General features: G+C 39.5%; 1 protein-coding gene and 1 long non-coding RNA gene across 2 annotated transcripts in view; one reads left to right on the top strand and one right to left on the bottom strand.

The window, feature by feature from the left end:
* Nucleotides 1-409: 409 nt before the first annotated feature.
* LOC137055543 (E3 ubiquitin-protein ligase TRIM39-like) overlaps nucleotides 410-27,138 on the top strand; it is a 440,141-nt gene continuing 413,412 nt past the window's right edge. The window contains exon 1 of the mRNA XM_067429402.1: nucleotides 410-631. The gene's annotated coding sequence lies outside the window, so the exon portion shown is untranslated. The remainder of the gene's footprint in view (nucleotides 632-27,138) is intronic.
* LOC137083296 (uncharacterized) lies at nucleotides 731-8,080 on the bottom strand. Its single transcript, XR_010906470.1, has 8 exons — nucleotides 7,813-8,080; nucleotides 6,585-6,690; nucleotides 6,099-6,240; nucleotides 5,206-5,361; nucleotides 2,801-2,996; nucleotides 2,389-2,541; nucleotides 1,579-1,642; nucleotides 731-1,455 (listed from the first exon to the last, which is right to left on the bottom strand). It is a non-coding gene; the product is annotated as an uncharacterized lncRNA (long non-coding RNA).

The raw sequence follows: 27,138 nt of genomic DNA, 5'->3' as shown, positions 1-27,138 counted from the left end.
GGACGAAAATACAGCGCCGCGCAGATTATATTTTGAAGGAAAGTGTATGGGAAAAAAAGAAAGAAACAGCGAAAAGGGTGATAATGGACTGATTCATCTTCTTGAGATAATGGTTGAGAAATAAATAGCATTTAAAAATTGGGGAAATTAAAGTTCATCTTGCTCAGGGCAGGGAACTGGGAACTGTGTGAATGCACTAACGTTGGACGTTTTATTTACTTCTAGCGCTTGCGCTGTTGTTTTCAATAGTACCCAGGCTACACTTGAGTTACCGACCGCTACCGTCTTTAACTGGAATCTGATCAAGTGCCGCGGGAATGCGGACCAGTCAAATCCTGTAGTCACCAGTGTGCTATGAATTCTGGGATAGGGAAGGGTGCGAAGTTATGGGAAGGTCCCATCTGCTGTACCCTTCCTTTGCCTGAGAACCGAAGGGCGCATTTTGAAGTCGCTCATGAATTGCGGCAGCCTTCGTCGCACCGCTGTGACGCAATCGCACTTCAAATGCGCTCTTCAGCGGTGCAGCTCTCCCTTTGGGACAGCCTACGTAGTGCCGCTGTGACGTAATCGCACTTCAAATGCGGCCTTCAGAGGGTGCAGCCTTCACTTTGGGACAGTCTTCGTAGTGCAGGTATGACGTAATCGCACTTCAAATGCGGCCTTCGAAGTGCGCGCACTTCACTTTGGGACACAGCTCTCGTTAAGGTAAGAGGCGGGACCTTTCCGGGCAAAGTGCGCTAAGCTGCTGTCCAATCACAAGACAGGAAGCGCTGGCCCAATCAGAACTCGTTACGCGTTTCTGAAGGAGGGACTTTATAGAACAAGGAAATCATCAGGCCGTTTTTAGGACAGAGGAAACAGCAGTGTGTAGATAATTAAATTGTGTGAAAAATACTTTTTTTACGAAACATGAACTCATGTTATATTGCACACTGTAAACATCATCAGAGCTTCGAAAACACACGAAGAACGGGACCTTTAACATTTTCTATTAGACTACATGTTCTAAAATGTTTTGAACATCAATAAATCAAAGCAATCTTTTTTCAACAGTAAATTCATTTTAACTTTATACCCTTAAAACATTTAATCACAAACACACATTTCACTAAATGCAGTATCTGTAAGAATTTTCTGTAGCTCTAATGGGAGCAAAGACAACATAGTCTCTTTTAGTACAGGATATTGATTATTCGGGTGACAGTTATTGGAAGGGGCTTGCCACCCACCTCACCAATCTTTGCTATGGCATGCTACAGGAAGGTCAGTGTATTCTTCATGTAGGGTGGATGAGCCATGTTTAAAAGATAGTAGGCACTGAAGGCTGCAATTGTCCCTTCTTCAACTCCTATTTCCCCTGCACACCTCCACTTTGACTGGAAAATGGCTCTCTCCAAGAGGGTTCAAGTCAGTGTCTACCAAATGTATGGTTGGGTATGGCGTATCAGCATCACACTGCAAGGAAAAATAAAGAACGTGTTAAACATCTATCAGTTAAACAATTCAATAACTATCAGAACTTTATAACAGGACATGTATCAGATTATTAAAAAGTGAGTTTAACAAATGGTTCCATACCTCTCAATGCGAATAAGCTCTCAGCTTTCTCAGTGCTTTAAAAGTGCTGCCCGAAAGTCAGAATCTGTAATAAAAATAGATAACACACTCCTCAATAATGTAATATTATAAACTTCCTGCTTTCATATTAATTTATACCCTCCCAAAAGTGGTTTCCTTTATTCATTGTAAGTCATAGTTCAGAAATTTTAAAAACAAAACAAAAACACATTAACTGGAAATATCAACAAATGTAACATTAATATAATTTTTTTCTACTAACCCTTAAGTGACAGCAGCCTAATAATCCAATAATCTAATAATCCTAATAATTATTTAAAAAAATGGTTTTGAATAAATTCAATGAATCATTAATAAATACGTTTTATAACTGGATGAATCAGTGTTTTTGAAGAATCTTTTGAATGAATGATTTATTGACAAAACATTTCTAACGGTCACTTGATTGCGTAATATGTAAACGATACAACCGTTAATTTCAAAAGGTGGTTTGCTCTATTTTGATCACTATTATTTATATCCTGTGTGGTTTAAAACTTTTCTCTCTGGCTCAGCGAAGCAGCACGAACACAGAGTTGAATGTTTTTGAGTTTAAAAAATTCTTATCTTTTTATGGTTAACTTGAATTAGGGATGTGACAGTGAGGAAATTTTCCCACAGGTTAATGACGTGTGACAACACTAGTAATACCAGTATCACCAGCTGGGCTTTTAAATCACTAAATCTATATAAACTGAAAGTAACATGCACATGGTCGCTTGGGCATATTAATCCGTAATTGCTCAAAACCACTATGTTTTATGTCAATACCTGGTAGTTCTTTTGCAAGCATCTCTTCATCTTTGTAGACTTTGGCCAATGGAGCATTTCTTTGAACAAGCTCAAGCACCTTTGGCACAATACTGGTGAAGCCAACCCTGAATCGCTGGCTTAAACTGACAGATGAAGAACTTCATCACACAACTGAAAATTGACAGAATGAAAAAGTTAATCATTCACATGAACTAAAAATACTTTAAAATCAAATCAGTAATTTTAATATTCTTTGTCTCAAATATTTCTAAGCTTGAATGGACATATTTCATCACCTGAAGGTTTAGAAAATTACAACAATTTTACAAACTCTTAACTGTAAATTAACATTTTTGCATACTTTGTTTATAACGACATTCAACATTTATTTTAAGCTGCAAACTGATTTAAAATCCGTGATATCACTGACCCTTGAGGTTGTTTTTAAGAAAGGATATTTCTTAAGGATATGCTTCAGTCATTCCATCTCTTATCTCCCGTCTTCGCACGCAAAAGTCCGCTGCATTCGGTCATTGACCACAGCAGTGTTTGATCGCATCTTGCTGGATATGTAGGACATTCACAGGACCCTCAGAGGATGCATCCTCACCAATGAAAGCAATCGCCTATTGGATCAAATGTTAAAAAAAGTAAATAATAATAACAACAACAGTTAAACCTCAAAAACACATGATTCCATTCACTAATTCTTTACCTTACAGAGATATTCAATTAAAGAATGCACAATGAATTCCTTAAAGGGGGGGTGAAACACTCAGTTTCAGTCAGTGTCATGTCAATCTTGAGTACCTATAGAGTAGCATTGCATCCTGCATATCTCCGAAAAGTCTTTATTTTTTTTATAATTATATAAGAAAGATGCGCTGTTCCGAGTCTTTCCGAAAAAAGCTGAGCGGGTGGGGGCGTGTCATGTGAGCGGAGCTAAATAATGACGTGTGCAGCAGCGCGCTGCAGTGAGGAAAGTAAGTCGCTCTGCGAGGAAAGTGATTCGCTCTGTGAGGAAAGTGATTCGCTCAGTGAGGAAAGTGATTCGCCCGCCGCGTGAGGAAAGTGAGTCGCTCTGTGAGGAAAGTGATTCGCTCAGTGAGGAAAGTGATTCGCCTGCCGCGTGAGGAAAGTGAGTCGCTCTGTGAGGAAAGTGATTCGCCCGTCGCGTGAGGAAAGTGATTCGCTCAGTGAGGAAAGTGATTCGCTCAGTGAGGAAAGTGATTCGCCCGCCGCGTGAGGAAAGTGAGTCGCTCTGTGAGGAAAGTGATTCGCTCAGTGAGGAAAGTGATTCGCCTGCCGCGTGAGGAAAGTGATTCGCCCGTCGCGTGAGGAAAGTGCTAATACAGATCGACCGCCGGCCTATCAGTGGGTAAGTCAGTAGCTACTGGTTATATCACCTGTTTAGCATCCTACAAGCCAGCGCTTTGATGGGGGTAGCCTGTTGCTTTCGCTCTCTGCCTTTTTCGAAATTCCGCCCCCACTAACGTCAATGGGGACGCATGATCTCAAAAAACTTGCCGAAACTTATGACTAACCGGAAGTAGTATTTTTGACAAAGAAATACTCCCATCAAACGTCCACCTTAACTTTTGAAACTTTGTCTATGTTTAGTATGGGATTCCAAGTCTTTAACAGTGTAAAAAGATCAGTATGCATGAAACAGCATTTCACCCCCCCTTTAAAAAAAATACTATGCAAATGGTTCTTTCCATGTCAATGGTTAAACCTTAAGTTTATAAAGCGACAAGAATACTTTTAGTGCGCAAAAACAAAATTAATGACTTTATTCAACAATATCTTCTCTTCTGTGTCAGTTTCATGTGCCCTTTACATTCAGCACTTCCATTTAGGTTCTACATCAGAATGCTGGCTCAGTATTGGCTGAATCCCGAGTCAGCATCACATGTATGCGACATGCTGCTCAGGTTAAAGGGTTAGTTCACCCAAAAATTAAATTTAGGTCATTAATGACACCCTAATGTCGTTCCACACCCGTAAGACCTCTCTTTATCTTCGGAACACAGTTTAAGATATTTTATATTTAGTCTGAGAGCGTATGCAAGTGTATGCACACTATACTGTTCATGTCCAGGAAGGGAATAAAAACATCATCAAAGTAGTCCATATGTCACATCAGTTAGTTAATTAGAATCTCTTTTTAGAATCGAAAATACATTTCATGATTTGGAACGCGTGTCAAACTGCTGAAATCACGTGACTTTGCTGATCCGAATCGATTCACTGATTCATAACTGATTGAATCTTTATTTGAGGATTGAAAACAAACAGGGAAGAGAAGACAATGCTGAATAAAGTCGTAGTTTTTGGAGCAAAATGTATTTTTGATGTTTCAAGAGCTGCTTAATTAACTCACTGATGTCACATATGGACTACTTTGATGATGTTTTTATTCCCTTTCTGGACATGGACAGTATAGTGTGCATACACTTGCATACGCTGTCAGACTAAATATAAAATATCTGTGTAAATATAAAATAACTGTGTCTGAAGATGAACGGAGGTCTTACGGGTGTGGAACGACATTAGGGAGAGGAGTTAATGACATCAAATTTACTTTTTGGTGAACTAACCCTTTAAAAGCGTCGGCCAATAAAGAGTTGGAATTCTGAAGTAGAACCTGGAAATGCTGAATGTAAACAGCACATGAGATGGATACAGAAGAGAAGACATAGTTAAATTAAGTCTTTATTCATGACCTGAAGGCAGACAACCTATTGTATAATTTTTAATTAAATTACTCTTTAGTTGTCAAATTATATTTAGCTCTTGTTTAGTAACCAATTTTGACTACAGGAATCCACTTACCCCTGACTCAGATCTGCAAGATGCTGCTGGAGATTGTACAGGGAGTCTCACATTTTTGTGCCCAAACTTCTCCTTACTCTTTCTTACCTCATCTTCATGGACCAGAGCTGCACGCTCAGCTTTAAATTTGCGCTTGAGGGACTGGTGCCAAGTGTCCTAACACATGTGGGAAAAATATGGTATAGTTAATACAGGCAAGATACTTTGAATGCATATAAACAGAATCTACCACTTTCTGTCAATTAGAATAGCTAAGATGTAAACCAAATCTAAGACCAATTAATAAATGGAACAATAACCTTAAGGAACTAATATTTACACTGGTAAAGTCATTTCACATGTTGTAAAGTCTACCATTCCTTGTAACTTACATAAATGGACTGCATTTATATAGCGCTTTTATCCAAAGCGCTTTACATTTTTGCCTCACATTCACCCATTCATACACCGACGGCGATGTCAGCCATGTAAGGCGCCATCCAGCTCGTCGGGAGCAGCTGGGGTTAGGTGTCTTGCTCATGGACACTTCGACACTTGGTCAGGTGGAACCGGGGATTGAACCACCAACCTTCCAGTTTGTAGACAACCTACATGAACCACTGAGCCACTGCCGCCCCCATTGCCGCCCCCACTGCCGCCCCCAACGACTTACATAGCCGTTCCCTCAATATCCTTTAGAAAAGGGTATTTCACAATAAGTTATTTTGCAACCTGCACATATTCTGCATTTGTTGGATACCTAAAAGATTAATTTAAAATCAATTGGAAAAAAACTAAAACATTTTTAATTCTTATTACTTAAGTAACAAATACTTCAAATGCATGTCAACAAAGCACTGTTTCACACATATGCATTCAAAATATTTCTGTTGCTTTACAAGTTGCTGACTTACATTGTGTGTTCTATCATGAAGAACTCTGATGATTCTGTGTCTATCCTTCTGGCATTGTTCTTTGTAATCAAGCTTGGCCTGAAAATCTCCAGAAAAGACTGGAATGGCAAATCCAGCAGGCAGTCTTCCTCTAGTTGCATTTCTGCAGTGAGGGTGGAGTAGTAGTTAAAAACTTGCATTAGTAGTAATACTGATGATTAGCCACAATGCTGAACAATTTTCTAATGTGACACATGCATACGGTTACTAATGTACCAATGAAGATAAGTAGTGGTCGGCTGATGTATTGACAAAGCAGACATTGTCTGAAAATTGGCCTTTATAAATTTCACCATCGGCTTGTACGTTTTCTGGCTGGTCGATGTTACTTATTTTGACAGCGCTGAGAAGCACAGTCTTGTGATATTGAAAAAAAATCAATATCGGTTGATCACTAAACATAAGGCAAATATAATACACAAACTACACAAAAAATGTTATACTTACATTTCTTTAATCGAAGTTTGTTGATAGGATTCTGCTGGCACTGGTTCTAATGTTAGTGTCCCCTCATCTCCTTCACCTCATGTAAAAATTTGTTTTTTAAAGGAGCCTTGAAATAAATGAGAGATCATGTTATCTGTAGGCCACACTCTATTGCTTCTCCATCTACCTCATTTTCTGAAATTTAAAAAAAAAATGTTTTTTTGATTTATCAGTGAGTTGGATGTTTTAACATCAACAATAAATACAATGTATTTTTCAATAACCATTCAGCAGTATATAAAAAATCAACTGTAATTAAGAAAAATACATAATAACACTACTTGTACACACTGAGAAAAGGTACAAATATATCACTGGAGTAGTATCCTAAGGTACAAAATATAAAAGGTACTGATATGTACCTTTTAACGTAGTAACAGATAAATTAACTTTTTTCCGAGAGTGAGAGTAGAGGCAAAATCCTTTAAATTAGCAGCTCAAAGACTATACACTTATTTCACTAGTTACCGTAACCAGTTCTGCTTAATAATGGTAAACTAATTTCACTTGCTGTCCTTGGAAGGGCTCGATGTCTACCGTCCAACGCACAATTCCGGGCACTGGCCTCAGTTGACTGCTGCTTACGTTGTTCGCTCTTGCATGACTGACAGGACTAAATGATTATAACTCACGTGGACATATGTTTGCGTTATTTATAGAATAAAACTGATATAAAATCAACTTCGATAATATTCGTAAGGCATATGATTTTAGACTGACCAAGAGACACGTTAAAATTAACCCAGACAGGCTTTCGCTCGCATCCACAGAGAACACGTATTAACGTTACTGTAATAAGACAATGCTGGGAAACTGAATTAAAAAATCTGGGGTTACTTATTGAGACCCAGCTTTAGTGAATAGAAAAGTCTATTCACACAAAGCGCGGTAGTTAAATCTGTTAACGTTATATGGCCGTTTCATTGCTTTTTTTCACAACACATTGAGCAATGTCTCGCGGTAGAGTATAAGTTATCTTAATTTATGTTTAAAAATAATTTTAATAACAACAATAAACTAAAAAAACATAACAATGCGTTGGTTTGTCAGGTCAGTGTTTTCGAATAAATTTTTCCCTCACGCGTCAGGCAGGCCTAACGTTAAACGTTACAGAGGCAATGTGAAGGTGAACATGATTTGAAAGGTAACCAATAATTTTCACTGTAAATTTACTTAAACCTAAACTTACCTCTGAATTTCTGTGCTTCGTCTTCAGTAACATGTATTCCAGCTTCTTCCATTTTTTGAAGAAAACCCTCCATCGACAGCGTCAGATTCAGAAAAGAGCCATATTGTCGAATAACCGTCGTGCACAAGCTCAACTTCTTTGCGCATGCACTGCGCGGTGCGCGCGGGCTAAAATCCCATTGGACAACACGAATTTAAAGAGGACTCGCAGCAAATATGCGTGCTTGAACTTTGAGACAATGTAAAAGTATCCATATAAAAGTATCCATTATCCAACGTTAAATAGTTTCATCTACATTGTGCGTTTGCTACGAAAATTACGTGCATGTATTTGTTTAACGTTATATTAATCGAAGAACTTAAAACAGCTTTTATATCAGTTTAAAATTACAATACAAAATTCAGGCTTACTTTAACAAAGTTGCTTTATGTTTAAAAGTTATTATCTTTATACTTTGTATAATCAATAAAATGTCATGCGCAAAATGTACAGAACTAATCATTAAAGATGTGGGCTTTTAAATATATATTTTTATATATCTCGTCCAAATAACCAAAACTATATGAAAATTAATCTCTTGCTCAATGTTGAATCTATTTGTGGTTGAATAATGTTTTGTTCACTGAATTGTTCAAATCAGATCACTGTGGATGTTTAGCCTGGAATAAGCTTTTACTGTTTCATCCACTTTGGCTTACTCATTTTGTCACACATGCAATTGTACCTTTGTTTGTGGATTTAATGGTTCAAACATGGACCCTTTGACAGTTGGGAACATATGTGTACCTTTTTATCCCCAAAATGGTACATATGAGTACCATAAGGTGTAATTATGACCCATTGAGGGTACAACTTCACCATTTGTACCCTAAGTGTTCACAAACGTACCTTGCCCGTACCCTTTTTTCTGACAGTGTAGGATGGCTCGCAGGTGAGTAACTCCTCACCATTTAAGAGATGTTGTCCGACTGGAGATCTGCTCCAACTGCTAACTTTACAATGCAGGCTACAGGGCATCAGCATGGAAGCATCAACAATTTATCAGAGCCAAATATATAAATTATACCACGCCAGGTTTATTAAAAGGAAAGAAGCTACAGCAAAGGTTAAATGCAGAAAAGAGAAAGAATATGTTAAAATATTGTTAAAAATGGACAAGGTTAATCAATCACATTGTTCACCTGTGTTTTCTACTTATCTTTCAGCAGCTTCCTTCAAAAATGTACTAAACTTGGGAGCTTCACCTCTGTTGTATAGGGGTTATTTTGTCCCTTCTGAAATCACAGAACATTTTATTATATGTTAACACGTTTTTTCGCGCTCCGTGTAAATGTTAAGTTAATGTAAGTGACTTCGTCGATTAACAGCAAACACATAACGTTAACGTTAGTATAATTAATTAGCCACCTTCAATGACCCATTCAATTCCCAGAAGAAGAAAAAAAACTTTATAAAACTATTAAAACCTCTCATTTACACATAAATATGTGATTCAAAGCCTAAACAAGAGATTAAGTTTATAGAGTTAACGTTAGCCTCGTTAACTTAACTTACTGTTCGGAAAACGGTTGATGTGCTTACGGACTTTTTTCCAAAGACTCTACATTGATATAAAGTAAATATTCAACAGAACAGAAGCGTGTCAATGACACATATGTCAGGAAAATGTCAGTAACAGTTGTGTGTATTATTTGTGTAACTTTAAAGACAACTCACCAGAAAGTAGTGAAAACAACAACGACAGAGGGAGTTTTGTGGCTTGTCAGTTGTGTTGCTGCACCGTTTCCATGGCAACTCCTCGCCACTCCAGTGTTGACACGCCAACACAACACGTCAAAGTCACGCAGCAAGAATTACATGAATAAAAATCAAGAATAATAAATAATGAATTTAGAACTCATTTTGAAGTTCTATGACCCGCTCAGATGCAAAATGCCACTCCTGGCACTGCACGTGATAGTGGGACAATTGTGGCAATTTTTTGTTAGATTTTTTATTGTTTTTGCCAATACGATTTGCAAACATGGATTCATTTAAAATATTTGATGAATTAAGTAAATTTCCCATATAAATCAAAATGGCATACATTTGATAATACTTGTAAATTAATAATGCAATTATCTGGAAAGTTATGAAGACCAGTGGACCACGTCTACAACGTTCTCTGTGGGATAAACTCACAACGTCTTTTGAGGACGTGCCCACAACGTTTCTGCAACTCAAGATTAAAAAAAAATTGAACTTTACCACGACGTCCTTACAACGTTCTCTGTGGGATAAACTCACGACGTCTTTTGAGGACGTGCCCACAACGTTTCTGCAACTTTAGCCAAGATTAAAAAAAATTGAACTTTACCACGACGTCCTTACAACGTTCTCTGTGGGATAAACTAGCGACATCTTTTGAGGACGTTCCCACAACGTTTCTGGAACATTAGCCAAATTTTTGAAAAATGGAACTTTACCACGACGTCCTCACAACGTTGTCATAAAGTAATGTCACGCTGACTAAATGATGACTAACTGACGATGTTGTCACAACGTACTGTGTTTGCTGGGTTTACATTTAAGTGATTAATAATATATGATCTAGTAACTAAACCATTTACTAAGGATCTGTTTGATTATTTTATGAAATGCTATTTTTTTTAAAGATAGGCCTAACTTATGACAGATTTGTATATCGTTAGCATATTAATAATTTATGAATGTATAATCATGATTTGTAAATTATTAGTTTATCATTATCTAATAACTTGTAAATAATGTATAACTGAATCTACAAATTATAAAAAAGTAACAATTATGAAATGCATTGTCATGTTTTGTAAATTAGTTCATCATTAACTAATCAATTTTGAATTACTTATAACTGAATCTAATAAAAATAAGACAATTAACAAATCAATGTAATGTAACGGAATTTACAAAACATTCGTAAAATGTTAGCATATCACTTGATAATCATTTATGAATGTTTTGTAAATGATTAGTTCATCATTAACTAACCACTTATAAATGACTTACAACTGTTAGTATAAAGTGTTACCAATGCGTTTGTAACCTGGACTTGAACAGGGCCAGGTCTGTAAGGACACGCAGGTCTACAGGTAAAGTGTTCCAGAGTTTAGGAGTAGCTAAAGCAAATGTACGATCACCCCACTGCTTGTACCGGGACCTCGGAAGAACTAGCCTCATCTGGTCAGCCAACTGGAGGGATCTGTTTGGACGTTGGACACTTAAAATCTCTGATAAATAAGGTGGTGCAAGGCCATTAAGAGCTTTAAAGGCAAACATTAAAATTTTAAAATCAACACGGTAATGAACTGGGAGCCAGTGGAGGGAACAGAGAACTGGGCTAATATGTCTAGATGTATTGGTTAGAATGCGAGCAGCTGCATTCTGTACCAGTTGGAGACGATGGAGTGAAGATTGTGTGATGCCAATGTAGAGTGCGTTACAATAATCAATGCGTGAGCTGATAAAAGCATGAATTGCCTTTTCCAGATCACTGAGGCAGAGAAAAAGCTTTACTTCAGCTAAAAGTCGCAACTGGAAAAGCTTGCTTTTACTACAAAGTGAATATGTTTGTTAAAATTCAGATCACTGTCAAAAATCACCCCCAAATTCTTTATGGCCTCACTAACTTGAGGGGTTGTGTTTGATGATGTATCGTTGTGTAAAACAGAGGAACCAAAAATAATGTATTCCCTTTTACTCTCATTAAGATGAAGAAAGTTTTGTGAAAGCCATTGTTTAATATCACAGGCAACTATGCAAGGAGTCTAGAGCTGAACCATCATTTGGAAGCACAGGCATATAGACCTGGAGTTTATCTGCATATATGTGGAAAGAAAGATTGTGCTTAGCAATGGAACCAAGAGGCAACATGTAAATTGAAAAGAAAACAGGGCCAAGAATGGATCCTTGTGGGACTCCAGAGGAGCAGCTGATGACGAAAAGTCATCGATCATAACAGAAAAGCTCCTGTTGTTCAAGTAGGACCAAAACCACTGCATGACTGAGCCGACCTGTTGAGCAAGGTGGACAATAAGGACTGAATGGTCCACAATGTCAAAGGCTGAAAGGTTAGATCCAGCATCACCAACAGCATAGATCTTTTGGCATCAAGGTATAAAAGGATGTCATTGTGGACTTTACGCAGCGCAGACTCGGTGCTATTTCGTGACCTAAAACCAGACTGAAACTTTTCTAAAATAGTTATTTTCTAAAAAAAGGCTTTAACTGTGATAGAACAACTTTTCTAGGACCTTTGATAAAAATGGTAAATGAGAGGCGGGTCTAAAATTAGATAAAATGTTGGGATCCAGGTTGTTGTTGTTTTTTAAAGTGGTCTGGCTACTGCGTGCTTGAAGACAGTTTGGACAATCTCTGAGCTGCCCTGAGCTGTTAATGTGCGAGAGGACACATGGCCCGACAGTATACCTGTTTGAGCACCTTGGTTGGAATAATATCGAGGGGGCAGTTGGTGGGCGACATTCCCTGCACCACCTCAGACAGGCGTGATAAAGACACAGGTTCAAATCGTTCAAACACTGCAGGGGAGACGAGAGGAGGGTCAGTGTTGGTGTAAAAAGTACTGTTCATATTCTGCCTAACAGAGGACACTTTCTCAAAAAAATTATTCAGAACGTTTTCACAGATGGATTCTGACACCCTGCTCAAGACATTGCAAGGTGGATTTATTACAGACTGTATTGTATTAACTAATGTCCTTGGGCAATTGCTGTTGGTGGAAATAATGTTCGACAGATATTGACGTTTGGCTTCTTTAACAACCTTTTGGTAGTCGCCTAAAAGGCCCAATAGAATCCAAAATCTCTGAACAGGAAGAATGAAAAATGGAAATAAGGTCATCCGGAAATAGAGGAGATGCCAGATCAACCTGGGTATATAAGCTAGTGTTAATGAAGGCAGCTGTAAATTGTCCAGCCGTGGATGGAGTAATGACACGGCGGTGACAGGCAGGAGTGATAGACCTGGTTGTTGGAGGGGTTAAAAAATAAAATATAATAGGGAGGTGGTCCGAAATGGAAGTATGGCATATCTTACTGAGGGACACAGGGAGACCATGGGAGATAATGAGGTCCAGAGTGTGTCCTAAGTGATGTGTGGGACCATTAACTGACTGTATTAAATTAAAAGTGTCAAGAAGGCTTAGAAACTCCCTTGCTATTTGGATAGATGGACAGCATACATGAATGTTAAAATCACCACAAATCAATAGATTGTCATAATTCGGAATGAGCTCAGCTAGGAATTACTGAATAAAAGCGTTATTAAATTGTGGTGGACGATAGACAACTGCACATAGAACAGGAGATCCTATCTCAATAAGAAATAGTTGCAGCTCAAAACTACTGAAATGATTTGATGGAATTATGCAACAGTTATATGTGTGCTTGAATACAGAGGCCAGACCACCACCACGGCCAGTTGCTCGCTGAGGAAGAAATAGGAGCTAGACAGGGGAGGAGCTCAGTGAAAGCGCTGTTTTCACCTGGTTTCAGCCAGGTCTCAGTCAGCAGAAGAAAATCCGGATCATTTGTGGAGATGAAGTTGTTCAGAATAAAAGTCTCATTTGTGAGTGATTGGGTCTTTAGGAGAGCCATACGTACAGCTGTGCAGCTCTCAGACTGCAGGGCAGCACAGTTGAGCGGGCGGAGCTGCTCCAGTAAACAGCCCCGTCTCTGAAGCCTGAGAGGCCGGCAACGCAGAAGCGAGCAGCCGGCAACAGGGTTAGTCGGCAAAAGGGTTAGCTGGCGTGAGCCAGCGATGGGAGTAATCCAGAGAGAGGCAGTAGTAAAATATGCTGTGATTCAATAGTAATCTGTTTCCTGAACAGCGAGGATCATGTTCACTGTAGGAAGCCAGGTAAGTTTTGAAGTTAACGAGGACTCCTCCTCTCTTTCCGTGTCTCTTGTAGCGTTTATTGCGTGGTAACGGAAAGATAGACCACCGTAGATAGGCCGGTATAGATGGTAGGAGAGTTGGTGGCGACTTTGAATATTCATTGATGCCGTGAACGTGCAAATTGTTCATGGAGTCCAGGCGACCATTAATCAGTAGCGACGGGACATTTTGAATTGCAAATAATATGGACAAAACAAACAATGATAAACTCAACAGAAGAGGACGGCAAGCCATACACAGAGTCGCCATCACTCATCACTCCGATGTCAGTTAATAAGCTATCACTACAACTGCTCTCTAACTTTAGTTTCACTAAACAAACAGATCAAATTGTGCATACCTCTGCTTAGCCATGATGAACTGTTGTCTAAAGCTGATGACATAACACCAGGGAACACCAGGTGGACCCGCCCTCACATGATTATGACTGGCCGATTGATAGGCCTAAATCTGATTGGCTAAAGAATACGACTGATCTGGGTGGGAGGAGAGTGCTGCCAGGAGAGTCTCAAAATACACACACCAATCCAAGGCAATTTACACACGAATGACAATTTGCACATTCACATTCAAGGACAAACTTGTACATTTTAAACATTCAAACGTTTTTGTGCACAGTTGTAAATCTATGAATTGTGTTTTGCATTTGTGAAATTGTATTTTAATAATATATCATTTTAGTTTGCCCACGTGAATAGTTTTGCATCACTTATGTTTTATATATATATAATCTTTTTTATTATTTTATTTTTCATCTAGAATTTTGAGCGCTGTTGAATGAATTCTTAAAACTGCAGTAGGGAGTTTTTAGAAAACGTTGACTTAGTCTGAAAATTTGAACTAGCACAGCTCACAGGTCACTCCCCCTTGCTCTCTGCAGCGCTAAAGCCTGGAGCCTGTCTTGAATGTGCAGTCTAGTAAGCAAATAGGGCCTCCGATGACGGTGGATAAAAAGTTATGCCACTATATGGTTTACATCGACTATGGCCTGCCCATACTTTGACTACAAACTTGGTCCTCAAAACGTATTTTGCAATACATGTAATGTAACTATATGGCATTTCATAATTTCTATAAGTAATAAATAGCTGATAAGACTATATAACAGTAGCTAATGTTAAAGTATGCAAGTAATTATTCTATCGATATGTAATGCTGAATAAGGTTTGCTAGTACATTATTTCAGCAACATGAAAAGCCAGTAAATTAGTTTGTTTCAATAGTTGCTTTGCACAGGGCATGACATTTTATCTGTAATGTTATGCGGCTAGAGTTTTGACACAGAGTCAATGGGCTCCGACGAGGAATTCACACCCACAGCGCCTTCGAGAAATGAAACAAATTAAGCAGGGATACTTACTTGTCAAGCAGAAATGTGGCTAACTCTGCATCGTTTTTTAATCCTTTCAGGACATGTTAGCTCCACTCCGATATTTAACCTTGTTTTATTTCAGGCTCTATCTAATTCTTTCTTTTGTCTTTTTTTATCATCGTCATCTGTCTTTTTCCGCTTACCCGTCTTTAATTTATGTACAGGTCCCACTCGATGAATTGGCTGTTTGGATTGTTTGACTGCTATAAGCAAAGCTGTGGCACACTGGTAGCCTAGAAATCTAGACGCACCCTAGCGGTAGCAAATATAATTTGCCGCGTGTGTCGTCTAGCAACTCTCAATTCACTTCTGAGCTGTAAACGCCAAACTCTGGTCAGGCCAATCACATCGTGTATAGAGTCGGTAGGCGGGTCTGAACATGATGACGGCCGATTTGCGCTTGCGTGCTTCTAGTAAACACAGAAACTTTAACGACCGTCTGATAAACTCAGGCAGCTGTGTGCTCATAGACGACCCTCAGAGAGGGGAGCACCTGAGCATGCCTGGTGGGTAAACCCCAGCTGTAGGCCAAACACTGCCTCGGTGAGGCATCCAGACTGAGGAACTGAAACCTGGCAGTCCTTCTCAGACCGAATCTCAGAGACGGGTATCCCAGAGAGCAATACTCAGCGTAACGCTTTACAACACTTGCTAGCGAGGGGAGTCTAACTGCTCAATCCAAGTATCTACAAAGCACTTATGTTTCAAAGCACTAAGGAGGCCGGACAGGCCTACAGATTGATCTAAGGGGGAGGCCTCACGACAGGCCTGCAACCATCTGTTCAGACTCAGGCTGCTGTATGCTCATAAAACGACCCTCAGTGAGGGGAGCACCTGAGCCTGCCTGGTGGGTGACCCCCAGCTCTAGGATAAGCTACCAAAGGTTCTAATTCCATAAAGAACTGGTAATAGAAGTGCCTAATCGTGAGAACTTCGCCTTCAAGAAGGCCCAGAGAGGCCTACTACCTGATAGCAAGTTTTCAAGGAGGCCTAAGAGGGGCCTACCACTTGACTGTAATTAAAGCGGACTGCCAGAGCATGCAGACTCGCCTTTATGGAGGCCTAGAGAAGCCTGCCACCTCAATGCAAGCCCTCAGGGAGGCCTGGTGAGGCCTACTACCTGCTGGCAATGCATGCTTACTCCCCAAGCGCTGAGTTCACCTTCAGGGAGGCCTAATGAGGCCTACAAACTGATAGCCTGTGGTGAGGCATTATGGATACATCACCTTCAAGGAGGCCCAGAGAGGCCTACTACCTGATAGCAAGTTTTTCAAGGAGGCCTACGGGAGGCCTACTACCTGATAGCAATACATGACAGCCAGTCAGGCTATCTGTTGAAACACCACCATTGTGTGGAAAGCTGTAACAGCCTGACCTGCTGTCGTGTATGCCCTGCCATTAATCTACAATGTTGTGAGAGAGGAGATGGCAGAGTTGGAGCTCTGTGTTGATGCATACTCATATACAAGATACTCATACGCAAAACGTCTCGTCAATCGGCAGCATCAGCACGCACCCATATTCCCTCGAAATCAGTGAAAATAAAATCGCTGATGATGATGAACATCGGGCCAAATATGGGTTCTTCTGTGCCCTCTCGATCTCTGTAAGAAGATCAGGAAGGAACGGAAGGCTCAACTGAGCTGATGGTTTATGGCTGGGGAGAAATCCATCGTCCAATCTAGCACGAGCGATCTCTCCTCTAACGCACCAACATGGCAGCTGCAGACTGCCTGCAGCACATTCCATAACATCCATTAGCTCAGCATACACGGTCAGGGTGGCTGAGAGTAACAATCGCTCCGGCCATCCCTAAGAGCACTAGCTTTGATAAGTCTCGTCAGCCGCCAGATCATCTGAGAGGAATACAACACTCTCGTGACGATTGGCGAGCTCCATCTAGGAAACCCATGATGTGTGCCATTGACCAGCCTTGGTATGAGCGAGACCACATCACCAGTCCCAGATGCCGAACTCCCCTCCCTCAAGAGGAGAGCCAGACAAGAATGGAGCGATCTCGGAAAACCACTCACAATTTACACAACAGCAGTGTAAATGTGTAAAACACAAACTGACTGTGCATGCTCTTTATCCCAGGCAGTAAATAACTGAATTTGTATTACCTTAATTTGTTTAAGCAATTCAGACAGAACAGTCCCTGAAGACGAAAAATATGGTGTTATGTTTGCAAGGCGCCCTTATATACTTCCTGGTTGGACATTGATGATGTCATGGGCTGTCGCCGGTCAATAGGATTGATGTGATTCGATAGTAGCTTCAGACACCTGTCACGCTGGTGGCGTTCCCCGGAGTGCTCTAGGACGCAGTGCGAGTTCCCTTTCGAAAGGGAACAAAGAATGGCACTGAAGTCATTCTTAAGAAAGGAAGATGTGTTCTGAGTTTTGCCGACCGGATACGGCGAAAGTTTTATCTGTCAATGAGCTCTGCTTCACATTCATTGCTCTTGTTGGTTGTAGCGCTATCTAATTGCGTGCACGCCGTGCAGAGGGAGTTTGAAAGACAACCGTTTATCTCGCCCCTCAGATTGAGCTCTGTCAATGGGGAGTTTCTTGACCAAACATCTTGATGAGGGTCTGGCTTGTCAGGCTAGCACACTGGGAATCTTGAATTTGAACGCCTGTTCGAGCTATGCACGAGCGGGGTGTGATCAGCGCACATGAGCTTTATTGACACTGGGTTCTCTGGAAAAAAATGGCATTTTGGGGGGTAAATTGTGTGTTATTTTGGCAAGGCTGCCTGCTAAAATTTGCATTCCTGGTCTATACATCACATAATTATCACATAATTCATACAATAAAAATAGCCTTAGCCTCCTGCTGACTAGTGTCCTGCCGTTCCCAACCCGTTTATACCGTTTATTTTTTCGAAAATTATAATTTCATATAATACTAAAAAGAATAAATAAAGCAAATAATATATATTAACAATGTTTTATGATTATTAGATTATACTCCGATGCCACATGCCAAAATCTAGACAAAACTGCTACAGGAGTTTCTGAAAATGATCTCCTCCGGAAGAGTTTTAAAAAGGTTTGGTTTCAGAGACCTGATACTCTGTTTGAGTGGACAAAATGCATAGAAAAGGCTGCGGTTTTGAAAATATCTTTGTCCGTGTGGACAGGGCCTTAGTATGACACAAAGAGTTGGATAGCATTCCAAATTGTTCACTTAGGGCCCTATCACACAGAACACGTTTTTGCAGTGAGAGGCGACTTTTTTGAATGGATTTCAGTTGGCAGAGTGCGTTATGCGTGCTGCTTATGTGCCCTGGGCTCCTCGCGTTTTAACCGCCTACTGCGCCTCGCGTTTTTGAAGGAGCGTTCCGAGCGCATGAAGTGTAAAAAAAGTCAACTCTGAAAAGTCAACTCTGAAAAGCGCCCAACGTCATTGCGTTTATTTTCTGTTGTCCAATCGATGAATGGAGAGGCTGGCCATCCATTGCGTTGACCGTTACAAGTGATTTGACTGACAGTACAGGTGATTTGGGGGTTGCCTAGAAACATTAAAAAAAAAAAAACGCTGCGCACTTCTCTTTTCTGGATGAAAAAATGCTTACCAAAAAAGGCAGTGCAGTGTGCCTCGTGTTTTCGAACCTGAAAAACACGTTCTGTGTGATCGGGCACTTACAAGGTTTGTTTAAGTTATAATACTGTCATAAAAGATAGCCTGCATATAATATAGACAGCAGCTCACTGATTGGGAGCTGTTTTTCTTGGAATAGCAGCAGATGGAAACACACACCCTGACCCTGGTTAATTGATAGCGTGTGTGTTGCATCTGTCCAAAGATGTGTGAATTTTTTCTCCATGTGCTGCTCGGCGCCCCTCCATCTGTCAGGTTAACGTGGTAATTACTTTCCTCTCAAGATAAACTGTTATAAAGCTTTGCAATATGTAACAATATGACACTGTCCTTTAACATCAACAAAGACCTGATTTTACGAGTGAGATTTTAGATGTTAAAGTCCTTTCTAAAATTAGCTTTGTGTGATTAAATGACAAATGCACATATAGATGCAAATGAAATGTATCTGGTAAAAAAAAATATATATATATAATAAGTAACTTTAACTGATCACAATAATTTAACCAATTTCTATGTTTTAAGTTATACGAGATTCAAGACGTATGCAAAACAAGTTGAATTAGGTGAATTTTACAGTGTATTTATATATTTCTCAAGCTAAAATAGGAAAATAAGTATTTGAACACCCTGTTATTTTGCAAGTTCTCCCACTTGGAAATCATGGAGGGATCTGAAATTGTCATCGTAGGTGCATGTCCACTGTGAGAGAAATAATCTAAAAAAAAATGTAATTCCAGAAATCACAATATATGATTTTTTTTTACCTATTTATTTTTATGATATAGCTGCAAATAAGAATTTGAACACCTGTCTATCAGCTAGAATTTTTACCCTCAAAGTTAGTCTGCCTTTAAAATGTCCACCTCCACTCCATTTATTATCCTAAATTATATGCACCTGTTTGAGGTCGTTAGCTGCATAGACACCTGTCCACCCCATACAATCAGTAAGAATCCAACTACTAACATGGCCAAGACCAAAGAGCTGTCCAAAGACATTAGAGCAAAATTGTAGAAAATGGAAGAAGCTAAACATGACTGTCAATCTCCCTCGGACTGGGGCTCCATGCAAGATCTCACCTCGTGGGGTCTCAATGATCCTAAGAAAGGTGACAAAACAGGACAGAATTACACCGGAGGAGCTGGTCAGTGACCTGAAAAGAGCTGGGACCACTGTTTCCAAGGTTACTGTTTGTAATACACTAAGATGCCATGGTTTGAAATCATGCATGGCACAGAAGGTTCCCGTGCTTAAACCAGCACATGTCCAGGCCCGTCTTAAAGGGGTGATGAATTGAGAAATTAACTTTCCCTTGAGCTTTTGATATATAAAAGGTCATTGTAATATAAGAATATCCTGTAAGTTTCAGAGCTGAAAACTTCCTTGTTAGTCAAAGAAAAGCTTTTATAGACACCAGGCTCAGCAAACGGTCCTGTGCTTCATATTTAAATCAGTGCCCAGCGAAGCACCGCCTCTACCGCGCATTTAATCCAGTAGCCCCGCCCACGGACTCATGGAGGGCTTGTGCTAGCTAACCAACAACAATTTCATTTTCATTTCAACAGTCGCCGCATAAGCTTCCTTCTGATCCTAATATTAGGAATGAGTGGTTGAACTTAATTTTTAATGAAGTTCCAGCTCACATAGTTCAAGTTCCAGAAGACATATTCACTTCAGTTCACTGCAGAATCATTTGTAAACAAATCTCCGGTCGATGCTGGATTTGGATCTGACAGGAATGGTGCAACACACGTGAGTAAAACGTGTTTTTTTATAAGTAATAGTGTTGCATTGTTAAAGAATCTATTTGCTTATGTGTAGGTATCTAACAGGTTCACGCTTATATCGTCCGATCTTGCGGGCTATGTGTAATATAAAAATAATAGTCCAATCAATCGCGGGTCGATGAGAAATAAATCATTGTGTTTGATAAAGACGTTTACGAGCCCTGTGATCAAGAAAATCATTCTGGTTGTTGCTTCTCCCCCATTCTCTCCTCTCTGTCATGTGGACTGACTGCGGAGCTTATGCTCATTAAATATGCAAATCTTATCCAATCCTAGCTGTGGGCATTTACTTCCAAGTCTCCAGTGCTGCACGCCCATCAGAACCCAGCGTTTTAGAGAGAGCCTCAAAACCAGTGTAGAAAATAGCTTATTACTTATTAGTTATAATGTTTTTTAATTTAAAAACCACACAAACATCATTTGTTGACCTCAGACAACAGTATAATTTTTTTTTAAAAAGCCTGTTCATGACACCTTTAAGTTTGCCAATGACCATTTGGATGATCCAGAGGAGTCATGGGAAAAAGTCATGTGGTCAGATGAGGGGGTGGTAGCACCATGCTTTGGGGTTTTTTTTCTGCACATGGGACAGGGCGACCATGTATTGCGAGATTTTGGGGAACAACCCCCTTCCCTCAGTTAGAGCATTGAAGATGGGTCGAGGCTGGGTCTTCCAACATGACAATGACCCGAAGCACACAGCCAGGATAACCAAGGAATGGCTCTGTAAGAAGCATATCAAGGTTCTGGCATGGCCTAGCCATTCTCCAGTCCTAAACCCAATAGAGAATCTTTGGAAGAAGCTCAAACTCTGTGTTTCTCAGTGATAGGCCAGAAACCTGACTGATCTAGAGAAGATCTGTGTTGAGCAGTGGGCCAAAATCCCTTCTACAGTGTGTGCAAACCTGGTGAAAACCTACAGGAAACATTTGAACTCTAGCCTAGAAATTTAGACGCACCCTAGCGGCAGCAAATTTAATCTGCCCGCAAGTGTCGTCTAGGAACTCTCAATACCCTTCTGAGCTGTATTCCCCTAACTCTTGCCGGACCAAGAATCAGCTTTGACCGCGATTCTGGAAGACTTGGAGTTAAGCTTTTCTCTGAGAAAAGAACAAAGAACAGCACTGAAGTGATTCTTAAAAAGGGAAGATGTGTTCAGAGTTTTGCTTACCGGATACTGTGAATGTTTAATCTATCAACAAGATCTGTTTCACCTTTGTTGCTCTGGTTGGTGGTAGCGCTATCCTATCGCGTGCAGAGGGAGTTTGAAAGACAACCGTTTATCCCGCCCCTCGGATTGAGCCCTGTCTATGATGAGTTTTCAGACCAAACATCTTGATGTGGGTCTGGCTTGTCAGGCTATTTGAACTCTGTAATTGCAAACAAAGGCTACTGTACCAAATGTTAACATTGCTTTTCTCAGGTGTTCAAATACTTTTTTGCAGCTGTATCATACAAATAAATAGTTTAAAAAATCATACATTGCGATTTCTGTTTTTTTTTTTTTTTTTTTTTTTTTTTTTTTTTAGATTATGTCTCTCACAGTGGACATGCACCTACGATGACAACTTCAGACCCCTCCATGATTTCTAAATGGGAGAATTTGCAAAATAGCAGGGTGTTCAAATAATTATTTTCCTTACTATAGAGGCTTTTTTCTTCTGAAGTGTTCTTACTTTTAATCTGAGTGTTAACTTTTGGATTTATCATTAAAGACCTAAATGTTTTGATTTCATTCTCATGTGTTGTGCAATTTACTGCAACCGGAACATTGTGAAAACATAATAATAATATTAAAAATTAAAAATAATAAAATTAGGGCCGGGACTTTAATGCCTTAATTAAGATTAATTACGCAAAAGAATTTTGCACCGCGGAACGTTTTTCAATGAATGAGTTTCGATGGACCGATTATACTGGAACACCAACTCGCGTTCACGAATGGTTCACAAGACGAGTCACGACCGAGCCTGCAGTCTCCCTCTCAGATACTGAAGCTTTCGCGCCTCGATCGCCCCCCCCCCCCCGGTGACCGGTGCCAGTATAGCCGCCCCTCTGTGTTTTCTAATGGACGCGAGGCAAACTAAACAATACAATTACACTTCAAATATTTTTTCCCCAAATATAGTTTATGTCACTGAAGGCAGTTGTCATCACGATGATTTCATTTCAAGTGTTCGTTTTTAAAATAAGTTTAGTTTTAGTTCGTTATTTGATGCTATAAAAATGGGGAAGTTGGCAATGAGGCACTAACAGACTTTTTTCTGAATTTTTTGGGAGCAGATTGGAGCTTTAGCTTTAATTTCTACATTTCCATAACTGTTTATTTCACACCAACATAATTAATTGTTCTGCATCTGCGAGAGTGTGGGCGGGCTTTTGATATCGCAGCTGTACTTCCTGCGCTCTACTGCGCAACTCCGGTCCCGAAATTGCTACTGCGCAGACCCGGTCCCAAGATGTCCGCGCCGTGCAGGCCGCCTAAAAGCTTCAAATCTGCCACGCGGAAAAGGATGATGTGGAGTCATCCATATATTTTTACGGTCTATGGTCACGACAACAACACATGAACGAAGAAGCTGATGACACCGCTTTGCTCGGCCTCGTGGATGGGAAATTTTGTTTAAAAAAAATTAAAGGATGGAAGCGTCGACAAGAGCAAGGTTGTGTGCAAGCTATAAAACAAGGAATTATCACCGCAGCACTGCAGGCCTCAAATATCACAAATATGCTTTTGCTACACTTAATGGCAAACATTGCACTGGTCTGCTGGACTGAAATAAATAAACAATATTTTGTTGATTACGCTTAAGTATTCAGTCATTATTTAATGGTATACTAAAAATCCATGTGAAAAATGACGTTACTTCTCACTGTTCTCAGGCCAAATATTTATATGCAATTAAAATGTGATTAATTTCGATTAATTAATTACAAAGCCTCTAATTAATTAGATTATTTTTTTTAATCGAGTCCTGGCCCTAAATAAAATATATACATTTATGCATTTAGCAGACGCTTTTATCCAAAGCAACTTACAACTGAGGAGTACAGGAAGCGATTTGTCATGAAGAGCAGAAATGCAAATAATGCCCTAAATACAAAGATTTGGATATTACTCAGAGTAGCAAAAAACAGAATAGGAAGGGAAAAGAGAAAAATAGAGGAGGAAGAGTTAGATTTAGTTTTTACCTGTCTTTTGAATTAAGTGAGTGATATTGCCATGCTTATGGAGGATGGAAGAGCGTTCCACCAACCGGGAACGGTGAATTAAATGAAAAAGTTCTGGAGTGGGATTTCATGCCATTCATATATATATTTTATTTTATTGTTTTCACGATGTGGTGGTTGCAGTAAATTGCAAAATGCATGCGAATGAAATCAAAACATTTAAGTCTTTAATGATAAATCCAAAAGTTAACACTCACTACATCAAAAGTAAAAAATATAGCTCAACCACTCCACAGACACTGTAAATACCCTCGAGGACAATCACCGGGCAGGTGTGCCTTCGAGCACTCATTTAGGTTGTCCTAAAATAAAACAGGTGATCAGGAAAATGTGTAAGGCACTGCAGATTTGAAAAAGAAAAATCACTCATGTAGTCCTCGGGGGTTCAATGCTCTTGCTCCAAGCAAAGAAGGTGGACATCTTAACTTTACTTTTTTAACTTTTATAAATTTGTATAGAGAAAAAAAAAAAAAAAAACACTGAGAAAAAGAACCTGAATATTCAGAAATTATTTCAAGTTTACTGCATTCGTACTGGCTTGTCTTTATCTCCTGTTCTGGGATACTGTGTGAAGGGGAGTAAACTGTGTTCAGCTCTGTGTTTTACTGACTGTCTGAATGTGTTTCTACATCTATTTGCCTGCATTGTTTTGACGTATGCTGTATAGCAGTGTTTTGCAGTGTGTTCATTGTCATGCCCCGAATTAATGTTATTTTGAATTTCAAAACATGCTATTATTTTATATGAAATAAATACATAAGAATGTTCAAAATTTTTATAGACGTAAATTAAAATTACTACTGACCACACATTTTACAAGATGGGACATTTGTCAATGATTCTCAGGCTCTGTTGTGCACCAAATCTTCCAACATCGTCCTGTCAGTCATCTCTCTTTACTATCTTCACGCAATTAATTCAGTCGGATGTATTGTAATGTAACCGACAGCCTAACCATATCCCTTTAGGGACCCTGTAGAATGGACTATTCATGTTCCATACCTTTCCAAATTCTGAGTTAAGTTTTGTGCATCCTGAAGGCACCTCGTGAAAAAAAGTAACACCAATGTTGGAAGGAAAATAACCTAGAATATAGAGACAACACAATCCAAACCTGTTCACACACACACACACACACACAAACACACACACACACACACACACACACACACACACACACACACACACACACACACACAAACAGTGTCACTAATGAGTTTCAGCAGCTATTTATCAACTTCAGTCAAGAGTTTCCTTATTAATTTCCCACCACCCTCCATTTCCTCTTGTGCTCTCTTTCATTATGGAGTGAGTAAAGCTCGGAGGAGATAAACCGTCACTTTTTGGGGGGGTGAGGCATCAGAGGGATTGTGGATGATCAGGGTATGGTGGTCAGTGGCGTTGGGCATCTAATGCTGTAAGAACTACATTTTAGTATAAGGAATACTAATAATAAATTATATAATAAATAAACTATTTATAAATGTATACATAAATTAAATAAATAAATGAATGCATAAATGTAAAACAATGTAACAGTAACAGAGTAAAGGGGGGGGGGGGGGGGACAACTTGGACCATTCTGAGAAGTGACTGGTGTAACAAGGAGGCAGTAGTGTGTTATACTGTTTTAAAGAAAAGTTTATGAAAAAAAAGTTATTACATTTCCACAAAGTGGTACAGTACAATACTATGTATGTATGATAGAGGTGGACAGTAATACATTTACTTGAGTACTTAAGTACACATTTTGAGTGTCTGTACTTTACTGGTGTATTATTTTTGGGGGAAAACTTTGACTTCAACTTCACTACATTTGAAAGACAAATATTGTACTTTTTAGTCCACTACATTTCTATCCAGGTCCTCAAAGTTGAAAGTCATTTCTGTAGTAGCTTTGAAAGTCCGGATGATTTCTTTAAAAGGTTTTTCAGACAGCCTATCAGTAATCACTTTTGTAGGGTCATGTGAAATTTCCTAACATTTTTTGAACACTGATCCGTTTATAGCAAAATGGAAGAAGACTCTTCGGCACAGTGTGTGTACCCACGGTCATACTTAGAAAGTATGTTTCAGTTTTCTAAAAAGATAAGAGAAACGTAAAAAGTTGTGAGAATTTCGGCTCTGTATCAGAGTATAGGGTCTGTGCATTCGGCCTTTAAGTGACAAAAGCTTTGTAAAGAGCTTTGTAACTTTTAAAGCATTGGAATGAGATTAAGGTAGTCTTATGCTGGCATGTCGAATGGAGCATCTCTGATTCGGGACAGTAAACCCTTATTCGGCTTGCATTTCCACTGCCAGCATTACCCTTACTTGATAGGCATGGTGTAACAATCAACGTCATTCTCGCGCATAGAAGATAGCAAAACATTTATGTTTGTTTTTTTTGTACCCCATTCACCTGTGGTGATATTCATACATTGCTGTATAATTATGGAGAAAGTTCATTTTATTTTGGATGCCAGTTGCTTCTGTAAGTAAAAATTCTGATTCAATGAATTGCAATAAACAGCAGAGATGTTATGAATTTTCCATTGTGCATGATAAATGCTATTAGTGTGTTGTCCCAGACACGTCTTCCGTTTTGAGACCCTGTGCTCTGATTAAATTTGCAAACACTCTGCAAAACATTACAACACCTCAATTATTGTGTTTTCTCATTAAACACAATCTCACTCCAGGCCTGATTACTATCATCTAGTAAACATATGCTAATTAATGAAAGTCTGTTCATGCCCCGCTGGAGCGTACTCTTTCTTAAGGAAATTAATTCCAGGAGTCAAAAGAAACAAACAGATGAACTAGCATTACCTAGGTCAAAGGTCACCATTACATAGTTGTCCTCAAGCAGCAACCTCCTCCAGTTTCTCTTGAAGCCAATACGAAAGTAATTTAAACTGTAATTTCTCAACAGGCTGCTAGGGGAAAATTCCAGAATCTCATTGACCCACATGTTAACCGCTTAAGATCTGGTACCATTTTTGAGATTTCCACCTGGATCTGGCCTACCCAAATTGAAAAGCTTCCCATACACACAGTGGTTTAAGTTCATATACTGTAAAACAATATGGACGTAGTGTCCGTGACGTCACCCATAGGATTCCGATAAGCCATTCTGAAGCTTAAAGTAGGGACGAGCTGGGTGTTGGCATCTTGTGAGCGAGTCATCTTGTGTCACTTCCGGATAACAGAAAATGGGCAAAAAGGCGGGATGTGCGCGGAGCTGAGATAACGCGATGACTATAGACGGCAGATAAATGGCTATCCACCTTTAACCACGCTCTTAATTATGCAGAACTTTAAGGCTTTATATAACGGAAACGAATGAGTTATAAAAAAATTCACCCCCCTCACAGTTGTCATGAAGATCAAAATTAGCCTTATAGGCCAAAAC

This window comes from Pseudorasbora parva, chromosome 1 (genome assembly GCF_024679245.1).
Source record: "Pseudorasbora parva isolate DD20220531a chromosome 1, ASM2467924v1, whole genome shotgun sequence".
In the NCBI taxonomy this organism is placed as follows: Eukaryota; Metazoa; Chordata; class Actinopteri; order Cypriniformes; family Gobionidae; genus Pseudorasbora; species Pseudorasbora parva.
Note: the sequence above shows the minus strand (reverse complement) of the source record. Positions and strands in the feature narration are given on the sequence as shown.